The 21198-nt window shown below is 47.1% G+C and overlaps 1 pseudogene across 1 annotated transcript; it reads right to left on the bottom strand.

The window, feature by feature from the left end:
* Positions 1-2205: 2205 nt before the first annotated feature.
* Positions 2206-20591, bottom strand: LOC309653870 (annotated as a pseudogene). The gene is made up of 5 exons: positions 20585-20591; positions 16816-18070; positions 4525-5719; positions 2611-2683; positions 2206-2271 (listed from the first exon to the last, which is right to left on the bottom strand). The product of its transcript is annotated as an uncharacterized misc_RNA (transcript).
* Positions 20592-21198: the final 607 nt, after the last annotated feature.

Below are 21198 nucleotides of genomic sequence, written 5' to 3' on the forward strand. Positions count from 1 at the left end.
AATCAGAAATGAAGGCAACACATGCCTCTTGTAACAAGTAAAACAATAGCCTGTGGTCAATCTCTTTCTCTACCCGTCCCATTCCCTCCCTCTTGAGATAACCATGCAAACTCACTGCTCATACAAACAGGCATGCATTTAATACTTTCTGTTTACTGTATCAAAATGGGATCATACATACTACATTATTACCCTGCAGCCTACCTTCTTCACCCATCATCCCTATATCATAGAGACCTTAAAAAAAAAAAACTATTTTAAGTGCCAAGCAGGATGGCAGGTATAGAAAATTTTCTGACTAGGGCAAATCTGACAAATGTTTACCGTGCTAATGTGCCATAGCTCAGCCAGGTGCACTCAGTGAGAGCATAATATACAAGTAGCATTCTAAAGAGATCTGCAAAAAATGCAAGGTCTTCAGCAGCTCTTCGAGGATCCCATCCCCCTCTCTGCCTCCTCCATGGAACCATCCCATGGAGGTTTAACAGTTTAACTCCATTTGCCCCCTCCTGCTGTTTGTGCTTTTGTTGTATACTTCTGTTCTACATCTCCACAAGACATTATTATTGTCATTTATTTACAAAACAACATATAAATATAAAGGTGTATGTACCTGGGTATATGTACATATATATATTAAACACACACACAGACTTTAAGTGCTCTTTGCTCTTTCCTGCAGTTCTGTTCTTTTTTTTTGGGGGGGGGGCAAGTTTTTATATTGGTAAAGTTCTGTACTACTAGAAATATAAGATTTGAAAAGAAAAATGAGACTTGAGGATTATCTGTGGAGCTTATCCTCATTCTCCTGCTGACGCATTATGTGTTTATAATTTGAGAACTGCAGATAAATACAAACTGGTCTTCTCCATACTTGCTCACTAAGGAATTCCTCATTTCTAGGAAACGTCTATTTCAAGGAAAGGAAACAAACAAAAACACCTAGTGCACTAGATGATTAAAAGGTACACATTTTATAGCCTGAGTTCGAGAAAAAAATTACCCAAGAAACGGCCTTTTTCCCTAGGAGCCAGCTTCTACTAGGGGAGTCTAGGGTTCTCTAGGCAAAGAAAAAAAACTTGCCAGTTTAAACAGAATAACAGAAACGTTCAGCCAATCAAATATACAGAACTCATCACTTGCAGTGAGGAATGAAAGGCCTGTATCAACAGAAAAAATAAATGGCACAGGCAACGTCTGGAACAGAAAACAAACAGGAGGTACTTTAAAAAGCCAAAATTGCAAAGACAGATTAACAGGGTATGAAATTACACGCCGGGCAATGCACCTGTTAAAGGAAAAGAGGCGCACACCAAGTCTGAAGTCTTAAGAATTCGGTGTTTAACATTACTTCTGCATGCTGCCCAGCAGGAAACTCGGGTCCTGGCTTAATCCACAACGCACACTTCATTTAAGGAGGTGAACTGCTTGGTCTGACTCAGTTTCTTATTCTGTAAAATGAATGCAACACAGCTGTCGTGAGTCGCCAAAGAATTCTGCACAAACGCTTTGTAACTCCAAAGTGCTGTGCAAATCAGAGCAGCCCTTCTCTCCTTCACATTCGTTTGACTTGGAATTTCAGAAGTTTAGCTGAAAATATAGACGACTCGGAGGCAAGGGACTGAGAGTGACCCACACAGGTGGACAGAAATGCAAAAACTGGAGCACCTCATACAAACCACAAGAGAACACGTTCACGTGCACACGTTATCAGTAACAGAAAACGCCACCGGTAGCAACCGTAAACCACTGAGAGGACCAGCAACGACATGTGTCCAAATCCAGCCGGCAGCACAGCCTCGTCGGCGGCAGTGCCTTAAACACAGCTCCCCGCACTCCGCGGCCTAACAAGATCCACTTTTTCCAAAAAGTTTAGCAACTTGCCAAGTACACTGGCATAGTTCACCTTTTTTAATTGCTAAGCAAACATGCAGGAGAGTTGAGACAATCAAGGGAATGTTCAGCCTTCCTCAAAAATAAGATCCAGGAAATTCACGTTTTGCTTGAACAGTTTCATGTCTAAAACTGATCACAAACCTCTGTTTGATGTTGTTTTCTCGCTGCTGGCCAATGAGCTCGGGAAAGACAACGAATTCTTTCAAACAGGGAGGGCTCTCTGCACTCTTCAGCTAAACCAGCGAGGCTTTACCACCATCACGTTTAAAATAATGAGGAGGACGCCTCGATGGAGTTTACCGGGCTGCGCTAATCACGAGGGGCCTCGGGCGCCCAGGGCGGGTCCCAGCGCCGGTGGCCGCGGGACGGGACGCCCTCCCCGGTACCCCCCCAGGACCCCCTCCCCGGGACGCGGCCGCGGGACAGGACGCCCCCCAGAACCCCTGACCGGGACGCAGCTGCGGGACAGGACGCCCCCCAGAACCCCTGCCCGGGACGCGGCTGCGGGACAGGACGCCCCCCAGAACCCCTGCCCGGGACGCGGCCGCGGGACACGAAGCTCCCCCCTCCCCAGGAACCCCTCCCCAGAGCGCGGGCCTCGCCGCCGTCACGCGGCACCCGCCGCGCTCACCGCGGGCCGGGAAACCCCTCAGGCCGACTGACCCCCGCCCGCCGCCCAGCCTCCCTCCGGCCCGCGCCGCCCGCCGCGCTTACCGCGTTCTTCTGCACCATCTTGTCCATCTTCTGGGCAATGCGGACCACCTCGTCCTCCATGGCCCCGGCAGGCCTGCCCCGCGCCGGGCCGCGGGGGACGGGAAACGAGCGGAGCTGGCGGGGCGGCGGGTAAGCCCAGGCGTCGGCGAGGACCCTCAGCAGGCCTGACCGAGGCGCTTCCTCACTCACGGCGACGGCGGCGGCGGCGGCGGCGGCGGCGGCGGCGGCGGAGGCGACGCTCCTCACCCGCAGGCAGCGCCAATCCAGCTCCCAGCTCGCGGCGGCGGCGGCGGCGGCGCTCCTCCCCCGCAGGCAGCGCCAATCCAGCTCCCAGCTCGCGGCGGCGGCGGCGCTCCTCCCCCGCAGGCAGCGCCAATCGAGCTCCCAGCTCGCGGCGGCGGCGGCGGCGGCGCTCCTCCCCAGCAGGCAGCGCCAACTGAGCTCCCAGCTCGCGGCGGCGGCGGCGGCGGCGGCGCTCCTACCCCGCAGGCAGCGCCAATCGAGCTCCCAGCTCGCGGCGGCGGCGGCGGCGCTCCTCACCCGCAGGCAGCGCCAATCCAGCTCCCAGCTCGCGGCGGCGGCGGCGGCGGCGCTCCTCCCCCGCAGGCAGCGCCAATCGAGCTCCCAGCTCGCGGCGGCGGCGCTCCACCCCGCAGGCAGCGCCAATCGAGCTCCCAGCTCGCGGCGGCGGCGGCGGCGGCGCTCCTCCTCAGCAGGCAGCGCCAACTGAGCTCCCAGCTCGCGGCGGCGGCGGCGCTCCTCCCCCGCAGGCAGCGCGAATCAAGCTCCCAGCTGGCGGCGGCGGCGGCGGCGCTCCTCCCCCGCAGGCAGCGCAAATCCAGCTCCCAGCTCGCGGCGGCGGCGGCGGCGCTCCTCCCCCGCAGGCAGCGCGAATCAAGCTCCCAGCTGGCGGCGGCGGCGGCGGCGCTCCTCCCCCGCAGGCAGCGCCAATCGAGCTCCCAGCTCGCGGCGGCGGCGGCGGCGGCGGCGGCGGCGGCGGCGGCGGCGACGCTCCTCCCCCGCAGGCAGCGCCAATCGAGCTCCCAGCTCGCGGCGGCGCTCCTCCCCCGCAGGCAGCGCCAATCGAGCTCCCAGCTCTCGGCGGCGGCGGCGGCGCTCCTCCCCCACAGGCAGCTCCAATCGAGCTCCCAGCTCTGTTCTTTTTTTTTTTTTTTTTTGAATTTTGAGATTTTTCATTTGAAGTAAGTCTTAATGCTATTAAATTCACAAATATGCTAATTTAAATACCCAAGTCTATTATCTAAGACACACATTGCAAACACAAATATCTATTCTCTCCACATGTCAGAGCCCATTCATTTCATGGTTTGGAAATGGGGAGAATAGATCCCCTTAAACTGCAAGTCAGCAGGTGTTTCTTTACAGTTAACTTCAGCAAAATTCATACAAAATATTAATTAACAATGATCTTCTTGTTAACTCACAAGGAAACACCTTCAAAGCTGCATTTTGTTAAAGTTTCTGTACTAAAATGTAGAAAAACTGAACTACACAAATATTGAAAAGTTAAAAACTCCTTAATTTTTTATTCCTGGTACCACTACCACAATTTACAGGGCAATATACCTGATGTAATGAAAAGAAAAAGAAAAAGACAAAGCTACAACAGATAAAAGACCTCAGGAATGTACATCTAATTGACACTCCATTGCATTAATCAATAGCTGCACTTTTTGCAAACTGTGGCTAGGACAGTCCTGAGCAAGAAGGGTTTCCTGTTTAAGCTGCAGTAACTTTTCTGACTATGGATCATCGTTCCTTCTGTGGCAGATTTTTACAGTTCCTCTAATGCATTCGGGACGACTGTCTCAAAGTAACCTGCAGCTTTCCTGACACCTCCTCGCTCTCTCTCCTGCCAAGAACTGTAGCCCTTTTCTTGTGAGTTTTGAGAACCTTCTGCTACCATATCCACCACTTCCACCACCAGATCCATAACCACCACCATAGGGACTTCCCGAGCTTCTTCCACCAAAACTGCCTCCCTTCATGGGTCCATCATTTGATTGCTGTTGTCCACTATAATTTCCAAAATCATTATAGCTGCCACCACCACCATAGTTACCTCCAAAATTTCCTCCTTCATTGTAACCATCATATCCTCCACCACCGCCACCATATCCCCCATCTTGGTTTCCATATCCTGGTCCACCACCACCATAGCCTCCTCTACTACTGTAACCAGGACCACCGCCATAGTTACCACCGTCGCCTCCAAATCCGTTCTATCCACCATCACCTCCTCCATAACTACCTCTGCTGCCACCACCTCCACCACCATAGCCTCCTCTTCCACCAAGTTTCCACCACGGCCAAAGTTACCTCCACCACCTCCAAAGTTTCCTCCACGACCCATAAAGTTGCCAGATCCACCTCCACGACCTCTTTGTGATCCAGCAGATTGCGTTTCTTCTTTAGGAAGGGCCTTTTTCACTTCACAATTATGCCCATTAATAGTGTGGTATTTCTGAACAATTTTATCAACTGTATCATGATCATCAAAAGTTACAAAAGCAAATCCTCTCTTTTTTCCACTCTGCCTGTCTTCCATAACTTCTATGGTTTCAATCTCGCCATGCTTTTCAAAGTAGTCTCTCAAATTACATTCTTCTGTATCTTCTTTAATACCACCAACAAAAATTTTCTTCACTGTTAGATGGGCACCAGGCTTTACAGATCCTCTCTAGAACCAGCTCTCTTTGGTTCCACTACACGCCCATCAACCTTGTGTGGTCGAGCACACATTGCTGCATCCACCTCTTCAACCCAAGAGTAAGTCACAAAACCAAAGCCCCTGGAACGTTTTGTTTGGGGGTCTCTTATCACCACACAATCTGTAAGTGTGCCCCATTCCTCAAAATGTTCTCTTAAGCTATCGTCTGTAGTTTCAAAGCTCAGACCACCAATAAACAGTTTTCTCAACTGTTCTGGTTCCTTTGGATCATGGCCCTCCTCCCCACCCCCCCCCGGCGGCGGCGGTGGCGGTGGCGGCGGCGGCGGCGGCGGCGGCGACGGCGACGGCCGGAGTCGGGCTGGGGGCGACCGGGCGGCGGTTTTACCTCCGTTTTGAGACCGGACTCGCCTCTTCCAACTCGAGTTCAATATGGGACGGAGAGGCCAGCTCTGTTCTATGTTGGGCCATTTTACTTCAGCCTAAAAAAATTTCTTCTAGTATTCCCTAAGGTCTGCTGGGGATCAGTTTTCTTATTTTTCATTTATCTGTATTTGATTTTTTAAAATTGATTCCAATTTTCTGTTGAGATTCTCCATATTTTAATCTATTAATCCCCATCTTTTACTCTCAATATAGTCATTTTAAAGTTCTGTGCTAACTCCAGAATCTGAATTCCCTCTAAATCAATTTTTCTTGTTTTGTTTTGTTTTTTTTTTGTCTTAATTTTTAGTCACTTTTTCCTGCTTCAGGAATTTCATAATTTTTGATTGTGTGCTGGACATGGTGAATAAAAAATTCATAGAGACTGAAGATGCTATTACTTTGAACCAGAGAAGATTTACCCCTTTCTCTGTTAATCAGAGTGGCTGATCATTTCAGTCATTTCAGGAATTTTACTAGGTCAGAACTGGGTTGGAGCTTTACTTGTCTCATGCTACCTATGATTTTTCCTGATTTGTGGCCTCCCTGGATTTTTGCTGTGAGCCTGACAGGTCTTTGATTCTTCAATAAATACAGTCAGTTATTGACTTCAGTCTTTCAGATGTTTGAATTCAGCTCTTTAGGCTCTCAGTTCTCACAGCTTCAGAGTATGGCAAATGTAAGGAGAGACCAGCTATGTATTTGTTGCCGTTACACTTTCTCAATGAAAATTTGTCTCATAAACACTGAAACATTGCAGATGATTTCACTTTTTCTGACTCAGCCCCCTTCTTGGGGATGGCACTTCTGGGTTTTTACTGTGAGTCTGGTAGGTCTCTGATTCCTCACTTTGGAAAGTTCTCTCCCTCAGGCATTAGGTATTTAAGCTTCCTGCTTTCTATAGGTTCAAAAACTGGCAAATGTCTTGAAGAGGAGACCTAATGATTGTCACAGGCCCCTTTATCTAGCGGGATTTGGTTTGTTCGTGCCATGACTGTGCAGGAAATTTCACTCTGCTTTCTTGGCTCAGTCCCCCATCATCCTGTACCACCCTGACACTAAGGAAATGTCCTGTGGGGGAAATCGGCTTGACATTCTGCTAGATTTCACTCCATCATGCCAGCAAATGAGTTCATCAAAAGGTATGGTGATTTCTCTTTTCCAGTGGAGTATGTCCACTACATAAGGAAATACAAAAGACAGTATAAATGTATTTTTGTTTGTAATTCAGTTTTTCTCCTATATGACTTAAAAGACAAATGCAGTATAAGCAAGTCCCAAATACATAAAGAAAAACTAACAGAATTAAAATGATAAAGCCTGACACTATTTTTTAAATAAATAAATAAATTTATTTATTTATTTATTTGTATTTTTATTTTTGGCTGCGTTGGGTCTTCGTTGCTGCGCGCGGGTTTTCTCTAGCTGTGGCGAGCAGGGGCTACTCTTTGTTGTGGTGCGTGGCCTTCTCGTTGCGGTGGCTTCTCTTGTTGAGGAGCACGGGCTCTAAGTGCATGGGCTTCAGTAGTTGTGGCTCTTGGGCTCTAGAGCGCAGGCTCAGTAGTTTTGGCGTGCGGGCTTAGTTGCTCCGCGGCATGTGGGATCTTCCCAGACCAGGGCTCGAGCCCGTGTCCCCTGCATTGGCAGGCGGATTCTTAACCACTGTACCACCAGGGAAGTCCGAAAAACTGACACTATTAAAGGGAGAAATATTTCAAGCCAATAGCAAAAGGTCATATATTGTATAATTCCATGTCTATGAAATGTCCAGGATGAGCAAATCCATATAGACAGAAAGTAGATTAGTGGATGCCAGGGGATGTTGGGGAGGGGAAAATAGGGAGTAACAGCTAACATATACAAGATTTCTTTGTGGGGGGCGTGACAAAAATGTTCTGGAATTAGATAGCAATATTGGTTGTGAAAATACTAAGAACTAGTGAATTGTACACTTACTTTAATCGGTGAATTTTTTTTTTTTAATCTTGTAGAAGTTTTTATTTCAGTGATTACAAGAACGCAGTAAATGGAAACTATGCTGGTTTACATTAGGCATGCACCTCTACCTGAAACTGCTGTTAGTTTTTGACTGGCCTAAATCTTTATAACTTATTTTTGCATTAGGCACATCTTTAAATTTTTTTGGACCCTGACATACAGGGTAAGTTAACTTCTTCCTTGTGGCAGTTTAGTATGAGAATTATGTTCGCTGGCTAGATTCCTTTAACTAAAGGCCTCTAGACTCTCAGGCTACCTGTACTAGCTCAAGACTGTACTTTATATATAGATATAAAGATGATAAAATAAAATAAAATAAAGCTTTTGGGAGGTCTGACGTCTTCTGCCAGCGTTCAGTGGGTGTTCTGTAGGAGCAGTTCCACGTGTAGATGTATTTCTACTGTATCTGTGGGAAGGAAGGTGATCTCCACGTCTTACTCTTCTGCCATCTTGCCCCTCCCTCCCCCCAGGAATATCACTTTTAAAGGAGAAGGTATAAACCCCTTGGTTATATGAACTGGAGATTTTTAGTAAGAAGTCAATATATTTTTTGTTAGGCACATGTTATGTTAGGCTGTCTCCCTGCACAGGACGCAGGCGCCTTGAAAATGGAAATCATATCCCTCTATAGTACGTCCCTCTTCTTTCTGCTTTGCAGTTTGCTGCTCCACTTGTTCAACCCCACCTAGTAATAACCTATACTTCCCTTGTTCCTGTTTTCCCATCTGGAAAACAGACAAAAGGCAACCAAACAACGCAAAGGTCTCAACAAATAAGGGATATCCAAAACCAGAGATGGCCAGAACTTCTGTATCCCTCATGAAACCTAGTCCCGTGTTCAATACTTAGGTATCATTAATACATGCGTGTTGACTGACACAGTTTAAACTCAATTCTTCCACTTCCCAGTTTAGTTTTAGTCCTCATACAAAACCTGATCATCAAATTCCTTAATGCTAGGAATCACAGTGAAAAATAATTTCTCAACTGACTTCTGTCAGATGAGTGAGAACTAAGGTTAATTCAGTGTATCTGAAGCATAGACAGTGAGGGCACAAGTGGCACAAGATGGGGCTAGAGAAGCAGAGAGGATTCTAGACCACGCAGAGTCTTAAAGGCCAACACTGTGTTTTCTATTCTCAAAACAATGTTTGTGAGCGATGTTTATGAGCAATGTTCCAACTTGCTTTGAAGGTTTCTTGTGTGAAGAATGGATTGGAAGGAAACAAGATATATGGACACTAGTTAGGACCTAATCGCAACAGACAGGCAAGTTCAGTATTAGGATGTTGAGGGAGAGCTGACAGATTCCAAAGAAATTCAGGAGATAAACTGAAGCGGGCTTAATGGGGTATGAGATGGAGGAAAGGAAGGTCTTAGGGAATTAAAGGGTTTACTGCACACATGAGCAAAGTCTCAAAATTAATCATTTGAACGTACAGAGGTAGATCTCCCAAATGACACCGGTTAGGAAGCAACGGTACACCCTTTAGAATTCCTAGAGACAACACAAATCAACTGTTTCGATGGAAAATTCGGCGGGACCGGTGCGTTTTTTCACTCCAACTTAGTTCCAAATTCCTATTACTCACATTTTCTGTGCCAAAACAACACAGCTGGAGGAACTGAAGGGGATTCCGTTTTGGTAATTAAGGAGTGGCCCTAACACTGACAGTCCCATCTTAAAAAGCACTCCCTCTGCATTTTACCCGAGGAGCAATGGCCAGAGCCTCCCTTTGAAAACGATGGGCAGAAATCAGAACATTACACACTGTCCCTTTCAGCTACTGTGAACTGAGCCGGGAGACGACCAATATCCCCTGGCACAGCACGGACGGGCCAGCGCGCGGGGGCAACAGGGACAGGAGACAGCACAAGAGACGAAGCCCAGGCCCAGGGGCCAAGGCCTATTACCTTTCCGGCATGTGCAAAACATAAAACAGAAGCAATATTGTAACAAATTCATTAAAGACTTAAGAAGAAAAAAAAAATCAGATGCTAAAGTGCATACTCTAACCACTATACTATATTGCTTCTATAAAACAAGCACTAAACCTCAGGTACAGGAAAAAACCCTTTTCGTGTCCTCACACCTAGGTCAAAATTACAAAGAGTTATTAATTCAGGAGACAGAAAGAGAAGGAGTAAATCTGAATGAATCTGAGTCAGAACACAGTGCTATAACCTTAGGTAAATTCCACAATACCCATGCCTCAACATGGCAAATTCCACAATATCCATGCCTCAACCTCCCTATCTATAAAGGAGTTAACCACACCAGCACTAACCATTACTTGCCTCCTGGTAGCTTGTGAGTGTTAATTATTATTTGTAAGAAATACACAGATCATCAGTTGAAAGAAACAAGGAAAACTACAGCGTTATTATTATTGTCTTGTTACTAGAGCTAAACACCAGAAATCAACATAAAGAAGTTATGTACACCAAGAATGTAGGGTTTGAATATGTACTTTGAAAGGCAATCATATAATTAGTTGTTTTACCTCTGATTGCTTTTCCTTTTTTTTTTTTTTTTTTAATTTAAAAAAGCAATACAGGGACTTCCCTGGTGGTTCAGTGGTAAAGAATCCGCCCTGCAATGCAGGGGACGCGGGTTCGATTCCCGGTCGGGGAACTAAGATCCCACACGCCGCGGGGCAACTAAGCCCTCGCGCCAAACTACTGAGCTCGCACACCTCAATGAGGTAGCCCACGTGCAGCAAACTACAGAGCCCACGCGCTCTGGAGCCTGCACGCCACAACTACAGAGCCCACGTGCCACAACTAGAGAGAGAAAACCCGCACGCCACAACTAGAGAGAAGCTCTCATGCTGCAACGAAGAGCCCGTGCGCCGCAATGACAAAAAAGATCCCACATGCCTTAACGAAGGTCCCGCGTGCCGCAACTAAGACCCAATACAGCCAATCAACCAATCAATCAATCAATCAATCAAGTGGGGCAGGGGGAGCAATACAGGAATTTCCCTGGCAGTCCAGTGGTTAAGACTCCAAGCTCCCAATGCAGGGGGCACGGGCTCGATCCCTGATTGGGGAACCAAGATCCCACATGTGGCACAGCGTAGCCAAAAAAAAAAAAAAAAAAAAAAGCAACACATACCATACGGCATTTACCCCAGAGAACGCATGTTCGCACAAAAAAAGGTACACAAATGTCCACAGCATCTCTCTCAGTAATAGTCAAGAAATGGGAAAAAACTCAGATGTTCTTCAATGGGCAAGTGATTAAACAAACTGAAGTATAGCCAAACCATGGAATACTACTCAGCAATTAAAAAGAAAGCGGCACTGGGACCTCTCTGGTGTTCCAGCGGTTAAGACTCTGCACTCTCAATGCAGGGGGCCCAGGTTCCATCCCTGGTCAGGGAACTAGATCCCGCATGCTGCAACTATATACCCGCACAGCCAAATAAATAAATAAATATATATATATATATTTTTTTAAAAAAAGGAGCACTATTGATTCATGCAATTTGGATGACTCTCCAGGGAATTACATTGATTGAAAAAGGCCAATCCAAAAGGTTACATACTGGGAATTCCCTGGCGGGCCAGTGTTTAGCACTCAGCACTTTCACTACCTGGGCTGGGTTCAATCCTTGGTCGGGGAACTAAGATCGCATAACCGGCAGCGCAGCCAAAAACAAACTTTTTTTTAATTAAGAAAAAAAAAAAAGGTTACACACTATATGATTTTATTCACATAGCATTCTTTTTTTTTAATTAATTAGTTAATTTATTTTATTTTTGGCTGCGTTGGGTCTTCGTTGCTGCGTGTGGGCTTTCTCTAGTTGCGGCGAGCGGGGGCTACTCTTTGTTGCAGTGCGCGGGCTTCTCGCTGCGGTGGCTTCTCTTGTTGCAGAGCACGGGCTCTAGGCACGCGGGCTTCAGTAGTTGTGGCACGTGGGCTCAGTAGTTGTGGCTCCCGGGCTCTAGAGCGCAGGCTCAGTCATTGTGGCGCATGGGCTTAGTTGCTCCGCGGCATGTGGGATCTTCCCGGACAAGGGATCAAACCCATGTCCCCTGCAATGGCAGGCAGATTCTTAACCGCTGCGCCACCAGGGAAGTCCCACATAACATTCTTGAAATGACAGGTTGCCAGGGACAGATAGGGCCGGGGGACTGGGAGATGGGCCATCTTCCCCAGGGGCTATTTTCCCTTGATCATCTGCACAAAAACTTTAGTGCAACTTTATCCACTGCACTATCAGATCATTATGATTTGGTGGGGAGTGGGGGAGCAGCAGTGGCTATAAAATGGCATCAGGAGAGATCCTGTGGGATGGAAATGTTCTGTATCTTGACTGTGTCAATGGCAATACCCAGGTTGTGACAGTATACTATGGTTCTGTAAGATGTTACCATTGGGGAAAACTGGGTAAAGGACACACAGGACCTATCTCACTATTATTTCTTACAACTGCATGTAAACCTACAATAATCTGTAAACAAAAAGCTTAATCAGAAATGAAGGCAACACATGCCTCTTGTAACAAGTAAAACAATAGCCTGTGGTCAATCTCTTTCTCTACCCGTCCCATTCCCTCCCTCTTGAGATAACCATGCAAACTCACTGCTCATACAAACAGGCATGCATTTAATACTTTCTGTTTACTGTATCAAAATGGGATCATACATACTACATTATTACCCTGCAGCCTACCTTCTTCACCCATCATCCCTATATCATAGAGACCTTAAAAAAAAAAAACTATTTTAAGTGCCAAGCAGGATGGCAGGTATAGAAAATTTTCTGACTAGGGCAAATCTGACAAATGTTTACCGTGCTAATGTGCCATAGCTCAGCCAGGTGCACTCAGTGAGAGCATAATATACAAGTAGCATTCTAAAGAGATCTGCAAAAAATGCAAGGTCTTCAGCAGCTCTTCGAGGATCCCATCCCCCTCTCTGCCTCCTCCATGGAACCATCCCATGGAGGTTTAACAGTTTAACTCCATTTGCCCCCTCCTGCTGTTTGTGCTTTTGTTGTATACTTCTGTTCTACATCTCCACAAGACATTATTATTGTCATTTATTTACAAAACAACATATAAATATAAAGGTGTATGTACCTGGGTATATGTACATATATATATTAAACACACACACAGACTTTAAGTGCTCTTTGCTCTTTCCTGCAGTTCTGTTCTTTTTTTTTGGGGGGGGGGGGCAAGTTTTTATATTGGTAAAGTTCTGTACTACTAGAAATATAAGATTTGAAAAGAAAAATGAGACTTGAGGATTATCTGTGGAGCTTATCCTCATTCTCCTGCTGACGCATTATGTGTTTATAATTTGAGAACTGCAGATAAATACAAACTGGTCTTCTCCATACTTGCTCACTAAGGAATTCCTCATTTCTAGGAAACGTCTATTTCAAGGAAAGGAAACAAACAAAAACACCTAGTGCACTAGATGATTAAAAGGTACACATTTTATAGCCTGAGTTCGAGAAAAAAATTACCCAAGAAACGGCCTTTTTCCCTAGGAGCCAGCTTCTACTAGGGGAGTCTAGGGTTCTCTAGGCAAAGAAAAAAAACTTGCCAGTTTAAACAGAATAACAGAAACGTTCAGCCAATCAAATATACAGAACTCATCACTTGCAGTGAGGAATGAAAGGCCTGTATCAACAGAAAAAATAAATGGCACAGGCAACGTCTGGAACAGAAAACAAACAGGAGGTACTTTAAAAAGCCAAAATTGCAAAGACAGATTAACAGGGTATGAAATTACACGCCGGGCAATGCACCTGTTAAAGGAAAAGAGGCGCACACCAAGTCTGAAGTCTTAAGAATTCGGTGTTTAACATTACTTCTGCATGCTGCCCAGCAGGAAACTCGGGTCCTGGCTTAATCCACAACGCACACTTCATTTAAGGAGGTGAACTGCTTGGTCTGACTCAGTTTCTTATTCTGTAAAATGAATGCAACACAGCTGTCGTGAGTCGCCAAAGAATTCTGCACAAACGCTTTGTAACTCCAAAGTGCTGTGCAAATCAGAGCAGCCCTTCTCTCCTTCACATTCGTTTGACTTGGAATTTCAGAAGTTTAGCTGAAAATACAGACGACTCGGAAGCAAGGGACTGAGAGTGACCCACACAGGTGGACAGAAATGCAAAAACTGGAGCACCTCATACAAACCACAAGAGAACACGTTCACGTGCACACGTTATCAGTAACAGAAAACGCCACCGGTAGCAACCGTAAACCACTGAGAGGACCAGCAACGACATGTGTCCAAATCCAGCCGGCAGCACAGCCTCGTCGGCGGCAGTGCCTTAAACACAGCTCCCCGCACTCCGCGGCCTAACAAGATCCACTTTTTCCAAAAAGTTTAGCAACTTGCCAAGTACACTGGCATAGTTCACCTTTTTTAATTGCTAAGCAAACATGCAGGAGAGTTGAGACAATCAAGGGAATGTTCAGCCTTCCTCAAAAATAAGATCCAGGAAATTCACGTTTTGCTTGAACAGTTTCATGTCTAAAACTGATCACAAACCTCTGTTTGATGTTGTTTTCTCGCTGCTGGCCAATGAGCCCGGGAAAGACAACGAATTCTTTCAAACAGGGAGGGCTCTCTGCACTCTTCAGCTAAACCAGCGAGGCTTTACCACCGTCACGTTTAAAATAATGAGGAGGACGCCTCGATGGAGTTTACCGGGCTGCGCTAATCACGAGGGGCCTCGGGCGCCCAGGGCGGGCCCCAGCGCCGGTGGCCGCGGGACCGGACGCCCTCCCCGGGACCCCCCCAGGACCCCCTCCCCGGGACGCGGCCGCGGGACAGGACGCCCCCCAGAACCCCTGACCGGGACGCAGCTGCAGGACAGGACGCCCCCCAGAACCCCTGCCCGGGACGCGGCTGCGAGACAGGACGCCCCCCAGGACCCCTGCCCGGGACGTGGCCGCGGGACACGAAGCTCCCCCCTCCCCAGGAACCCCTCCCCAGAGCGCGGGCCTCGCCGCCGTCACGCGGCACCCGCCGCGCTCACCGCGGGCCGGGAAACCCCTCAGGCCGACTGACCCCCGCCCGCCGCCCAGCCTCCCTCCGGCCCGCGCCGCCCGCCGCGCTTACCGCGTTCTTCTGCATCATCTTGTCCATCTTCTGGGCAATGCGGACCACCTCGTCCTCCATGGCCCCGGCAGGCCTGCCCCGCGCCGGGCCGCGGGGGACGGGAAACGAGCGGAGCTGGCGGGGCGGCGGGTAAGCCCAGGCGTCGGCGAGGGCCCTCAGCAGGCCTGACCGAGGCGCTTCCTCACTCACGGCGACGGCGACGGCGACGGCGACGGCGGCGGCGCTCCTCACCCGCAGGCAGCGCCAATCCAGCTCCCAGCTCGCGGGGGCGGCGCTCCTCCCCCGCAGGCAGCGCCAATCCAGCTCCCAGCTCGCGGCGGCGGCGGCGGCGGCGCTCCTCCCCCGCAGGCAGCGCCAATCGAGCTCCCAGCTCGCGGCGGCGGCGGCGGCGACGCTCCTCCCCCGCAGGCAGCGCCAATCGAGCTCCCAGCTCGCGGCGGCGGCGGCGGCGCTCCTCCCCCGCAGGCAGCGCCAATCAAGCTCCCAGCTCGCGGCGGCGGCGGCGGCGGCGGCGCTCCTCCCCAGCAGGCAGCGCCAACTGAGCTCCCAGCTCGCGGCGGCGGCGGCGGCGGCGGCGCTCCTACCCCGCAGGCAGCGCCAATCGAGCTCCCAGCTCGCGGCGGCGGCGGCGGCGCTCCTCACCCGCAGGCAGCGCCAATCCAGCTCCCAGCTAGCGGGGGCGGCGCTCCTCCACCGCAGGCAGCACCAATCCAGCTCTCAGCTCGCGGCGGCGGCGGCGGCGGCGCTCCTCCCCCGCAGGCAGCGCCAATCGAGCTCCCAGCTCGCGGCGGCGGCGCTCCACCCCGCAGGCAGCGCCAATCGAGCTCCCAGCTCGCGGCGGCGGCGGCGGCGGCGCTCCTCCCCAGCAGGCAGCGCCAACTGAGCTCCCAGCTCGCGGCGGCGGCGGCGCTCCTCCCCCGCAGGCAGCGCCAATCAAGCTCCCAGCTGGCGGCGGCGGCGGCGCTCCTCCCCCGCAGGCAGCGCAAATCCAGCTCCCAGCTCGCGGCGGCGGCGGCGGCGGCGCTCCTCCCCCGCAGGCAGCGCCAATCAAGCTCCCAGCTCGCGGCGGCGGCGGCGGCGCTCCTCCCCCGCAGGCAGCGCCAATCGAGCTCCCAGCTCGCGGCGGCGACGGCGGCGGCAGCGGCGGCGGCGGCGGCGACGCTCCTCCCCCGCAGGCAGCGCCAATCGAGCTCCCAGCTCGCGGCGGCGCTCCTCCCCCGCAGGCAGCGCCAATCGAGCTCCCAGCTCTCGGCGGCGGCGGCGGCGCTCCTCCCCCACAGGCAGCTCCAATCGAGCTCCCAGCTCTGTTCTTTTTTTTTTTTTTTTTTTGAATTTTGAGATTTTTCATTTGAAGTAAGTCTTAATGCTATTAAATTCACAAATATGCTAATTTAAATACCCAAGTCTATTATCTAAGACACACATTGCAAACACAAATATCTATTCTCTCCACATGTCAGAGCCCATTCATTTCATGGTTTGGAAATGGGGAGAATAGATCCCCTTAAACTGCAAGTCAGCAGGTGTTTCTTTACAGTTAACTTCAGCAAAATTCATACAAAATATTAATTAACAATGATCTTCTTGTTAACTCACAAGGAAACACCTTCAAAGCTGCATTTTGTTAAAGTTTCTGTACTAAAATGTAGAAAAACTGAACTACACAAATATTGAAAAGTTAAAAATTCCTTAATTTTTTATTCCTGGTACCACTACCACAATTTACAGGGCAATATACCTGATGTAATGAAAAGAAAAAGAAAAAGACAAAGCTACAACAGATAAAAGACCTCAGGAATGTACATCTAATTGACACTCCATTGCATTAATCAATAGCTGCACTTTTTGCAAACTGTGGCTAGGACAGTCCTGAGCAAGAAGGGTTTCCTGTTTAAGCTGCAGTAACTTTTCTGACTATGGATCATCGTTCCTTCTGTGGCAGATTTTTACAGTTCCTCTAATGCATTCGGGACGACTGTCTCAAAGTAACCTGCAGCTTTCCTGACACCTCCTCGCTCTCTCTCCTGCCAAGAACTGTAGCCCTTTTCTTGTGAGTTTTGAGAACCTTCTGCTACCATATCCACCACTTCCACCACCAGATCCATAACCACCACCATAGGGACTTCCCGAGCTTCTTCCACCAAAACTGCCTCCCTTCATGGGTCCATCATTTGATTGCTGTTGTCCACTATAATTTCCAAAATCATTATAGCTCCCACCACCACCATAGTTACCTCCAAAATTTCCTCCTTCATTGTAACCATCATATCCTCCACCACCGCCACCATATCCCCCATCTTGGTTTCCATATCCTGGTCCACCACCACCATAGCCTCCTCTACTACTGTAACCAGGACCACCGCCATAGTTACCACCGTCGCCTCCAAATCCGTTCTATCCACCATCACCTCCTCCATAACTACCTCTGCTGCCACCACCTCCACCACCATAGCCTCCTCTTCCACCAAGTTTCCACCACGGCCAAAGTTACCTCCACCACCTCCAAAGTTTCCTCCACGACCCATAAAGTTGCCAGATCCACCTCCACGACCTCTTTGTGATCCAGCAGATTGCGTTTCTTCTTTAGGAAGGGCCTTTTTCACTTCACAATTATGCCCATTAATAGTGTGGTATTTCTGAACAACAATTTTATCAACTGTATCATGATCATCAAAAGTTACAAAAGCAAATCCTCTCTTTTTTCCACTCTGCCTGTCTTCCATAACTTCTATGGTTTCAATCTCGCCATGCTTTTCAAAGTAGTCTCTCAAATTACATTCTTCTGTATCTTCTTTAATACCACCAACAAAAATTTTCTTCACTGTTAGATGGGCACCAGGCTTTACAGATCCTCTCTAGAACCAGCTCTCTTTGGTTCCACTACACGCCCATCAACCTTGTGTGGTCGAGCACACATTGCTGCATCCACCTCTTCAACCCAAGAGTAAGTCACAAAACCAAAGCCCCTGGAACGTTTTGTTTGGGGGTCTCTTATCACCACACAATCTGTAAGTGTGCCCCATTCCTCAAAATGTTCTCTTAAGCTATCGTCTGTAGTTTCAAAGCTCAGACCACCAATAAACAGTTTTCTCAACTGTTCTGGTTCCTTTGGATCATGGCCCTCCTCCCCACCCCCCCCCCGGCGGCGGCGGCGGTGGCGGCGGCGGCGGCGGCGGCGGCGACGGCGACGGCCGGAGTCGGGCTGGGGGCGACCGGGCGGCGGTTTTACCTCCGTTTTGAGACCGGACTCGCCTCTTCCAACTCGAGTTCAATATGGGACGGAGAGGCCAGCTCTGTTCTATGTTGGGCCATTTTACTTCAGCCTAAAAAAATTTCTTCTAGTATTCCCTAAGGTCTGCTGGGGATCAGTTTTCTTATTTTTCATTTATCTGTATTTGATTTTTTAAAATTGATTCCAATTTTCTGTTGAGATTCTCCATATTTTAATCTATTAATCCCCATCTTTTACTCTCAATATAGTCATTTTAAAGTTCTGTGCTAACTCCAGAATCTGAATTCCCTCTAAATCAATTTTTCTTGTTTTGTTTTGTTTTTTTTTTTTTTTGTCTTAATTTTTAGTCACTTTTTCCTGCTTCAGGAATTTCATAATTTTTGATTGTGTGCTGGACATGGTGAATAAAAAATTCATAGAGACTGAAGATGCTATTACTTTGAACCAGAGAAGATTTACCCCTTTCTCTGTTAATCAGAGTGGCTGATCATTTCAGTCATTTCAGGAATTTTACTAGGTCAGAACTGGGTTGGAGCTTTACTTGTCTCATGCTACCTATGATTTTTCCTGATTTGTGGCCTCCCTGGATTTTTGCTGTGAGCCTGACAGGTCTTTGATTCTTCAATAAATACAGTCAGTTATTGACTTCAGTCTTTCAGATGTTTGAATTCAGCTCTTTAGGCTCTCAGTTCTCACAGCTTCAGAGTATGGCAAATGTAAGGAGAGACCAGCTATGTATTTGTTGCCGTTACACTTTCTCAATGAAAATTTGTCTCATAAACACTGAAACATTGCAGATGATTTCACTTTTTCTGACTCAGCCCCCTTCTTGGGGATGGCACTTCTGGGTTTTTACTGTGAGTCTGGTAGGTCTCTGATTCCTCACTTTGGAAAGTTCTCTCCCTCAGGCATTAGGTATTTAAGCTTCCTGCTTTCTATAGGTTCAAAAACTGGCAAATGTCTTGAAGAGGAGACCTAATGATTGTCACAGGCCCCTTTATCTAGCGGGATTTGGTTTGTTCGTGCCATGACTGTGCAGGAAATTTCACTCTGCTTTCTTGGCTCAGTCCCCCATCATCCTGTACCACCCTGACACTAAGGAAATGTCCTGTGGGGGAAATCGGCTTGACATTCTGCTAGATTTCACTCCATCATGCCAGCAAATGAGTTCATCAAAAGGTATGGTGATTTCTCTTTTCCAGTGGAGTATGTCTCCCTACACCAAACCCCTGCTCCAAATCTCTAAATGTCCCTCTCTAGCATACTAGTTGATATTGTTTCTTGATTGCTTCCTTAGCTCGATGATCCTTTATTCAAGTTTGTTTGCTCGTTGCAGCAGGAGTGATGGCCTGTGCCTACCTAGTGCAGGCATATTATTATGGAGATATGGCTTTGGTCCCAGACACCACAATAAGGAGAATATCATAAGAAAGCAAGTCACACGAGTTGTTTGGTTTCCCAGTGCATGTAAAAGTTATGTTTATGCTATACTGTAGTCTATTAAGTGTGCAATAGCATTATGTCTAAAAAAAGTACATATCTTAATTTGAAAGCAGACTTTAAGAATGCTACCCATCATCTGAGCCTTCAGCAAGCTGTAATCTTTTTGCAATAGTAACATCAAAGATCACTGATCACAGATCATGTAACAAGTATAATAGTGAAAAAGTTTGAAATATTGTGAGACTTACCAAAACATGACATAGAGACACGAAGTGAGCAAATGCTGTTGGAAAAAATGGCACCACCAGTAGAGCTGCTTGACACAGGGTTGCCACAAACCTTCAATTTGTTACAAAAAAAAAAAAAAAAAAAAAAAAAAGCATTATCTGCAAGGTACAATAAAGTGAAGTGCAATAAAGTGAGGTATGCCTATATATCCTGCCTCAAAGTAGAAATCCTATTTAGATCACCTTTAATTTCTCTCTATGATATATTAATAGTTTTCTGTTCAGGGTTCTTACATTTTTTATTACACTTATTATTAGGTATATGATGTTTTGATGATAATGTAGATGGCATATTTTTTAGTTTTTAATTTTATAACTTTTCAGACACAGAAAAATGTTAGTGGAATTTTTTAATGTTTGCTCTCTTATCTGGCAACTCTGCTAAAAACTAACTGATATTCTAATAAGTTATCTGTAGATGGTTTTGGATTTTCTGTATCCTTAATTATATCAAATATGGAAAGTGACAGTATTATTTCTTCCTTTCTTAGCCTTATATTTCTGATTTCTTTTTCCTGCCTTACTGCTAATGCCATTTAATACTTTTACTAACAGGTTGAATAGAAAAGGTAAGAGTTGGCATTCTTATTTTGTTCCTAATCTTACAGTGGACATTCTCCACATTTCACTATAAATAGGATGGTGGCTCTAAAGTTTTTTGTAGTTTCCCTTTGCTATGAGTTTTTAATCATACATAATTATTGAATTTTATCAAATGCTTTATCTGACTATACTGATATGATCATATACATTTTCTCCTTTATTTTATTCATGTGGTGCATGACATTTATTGATATTTGAATGTTAACTCACCTTGCATTTCTGGAGTAAAACAACTTGGTAGGAATTCACACACACACACACACATTCACTCACTCACACACTCTACATTTGATTGTCTAACATTTTGTGTATGATTTTTGCTTCTGTATACATAAAGGAGATGGGCCTATTTTCTTTTCTCATAATTGTCCTTTTAATTAGTGAATAGTATATAGAGGGTAGAGATTTAAAAGACCTTTTAAAAGGTCTTCTTCTTCTGTGATATAATACAATACAGTATTACTCCATTTTTTAAAAATGACCTTTTTTATTTTCAAATAGTTTCAAATCTGCAGAAAAGATACAAACAGAGTTCCCTTTACCTCTCTCCCAGTTTTTCCTATTGCTAACATCTTATACTACCATACTATATTTTTCAAAATTAAAAAGCCAACATTTATACATTACTATTAACTAAACTTAAGACTTTTTTTGGATTTCACCAGTTTTCCTGTTAATGACCTTTTTCTGTTCTAGGACCCAATCCAGTATATCACATTCCACTTAGTTAGTTGTCATGTCTCCTTAGTCTTCTCTGGTCTATGACAGTTCCTCATTCCTTCCTTGTTTTTTATGATTTTGACAGTCTTGAGGAATATTTGTCT

Source organism: Balaenoptera physalus, assembly GCF_965194825.1.
Source record: "Balaenoptera physalus genome assembly, contig: HAP1_SCAFFOLD_1340, whole genome shotgun sequence".
Lineage (NCBI taxonomy): Eukaryota > Metazoa > Chordata > Mammalia > Artiodactyla > Balaenopteridae > Balaenoptera > Balaenoptera physalus.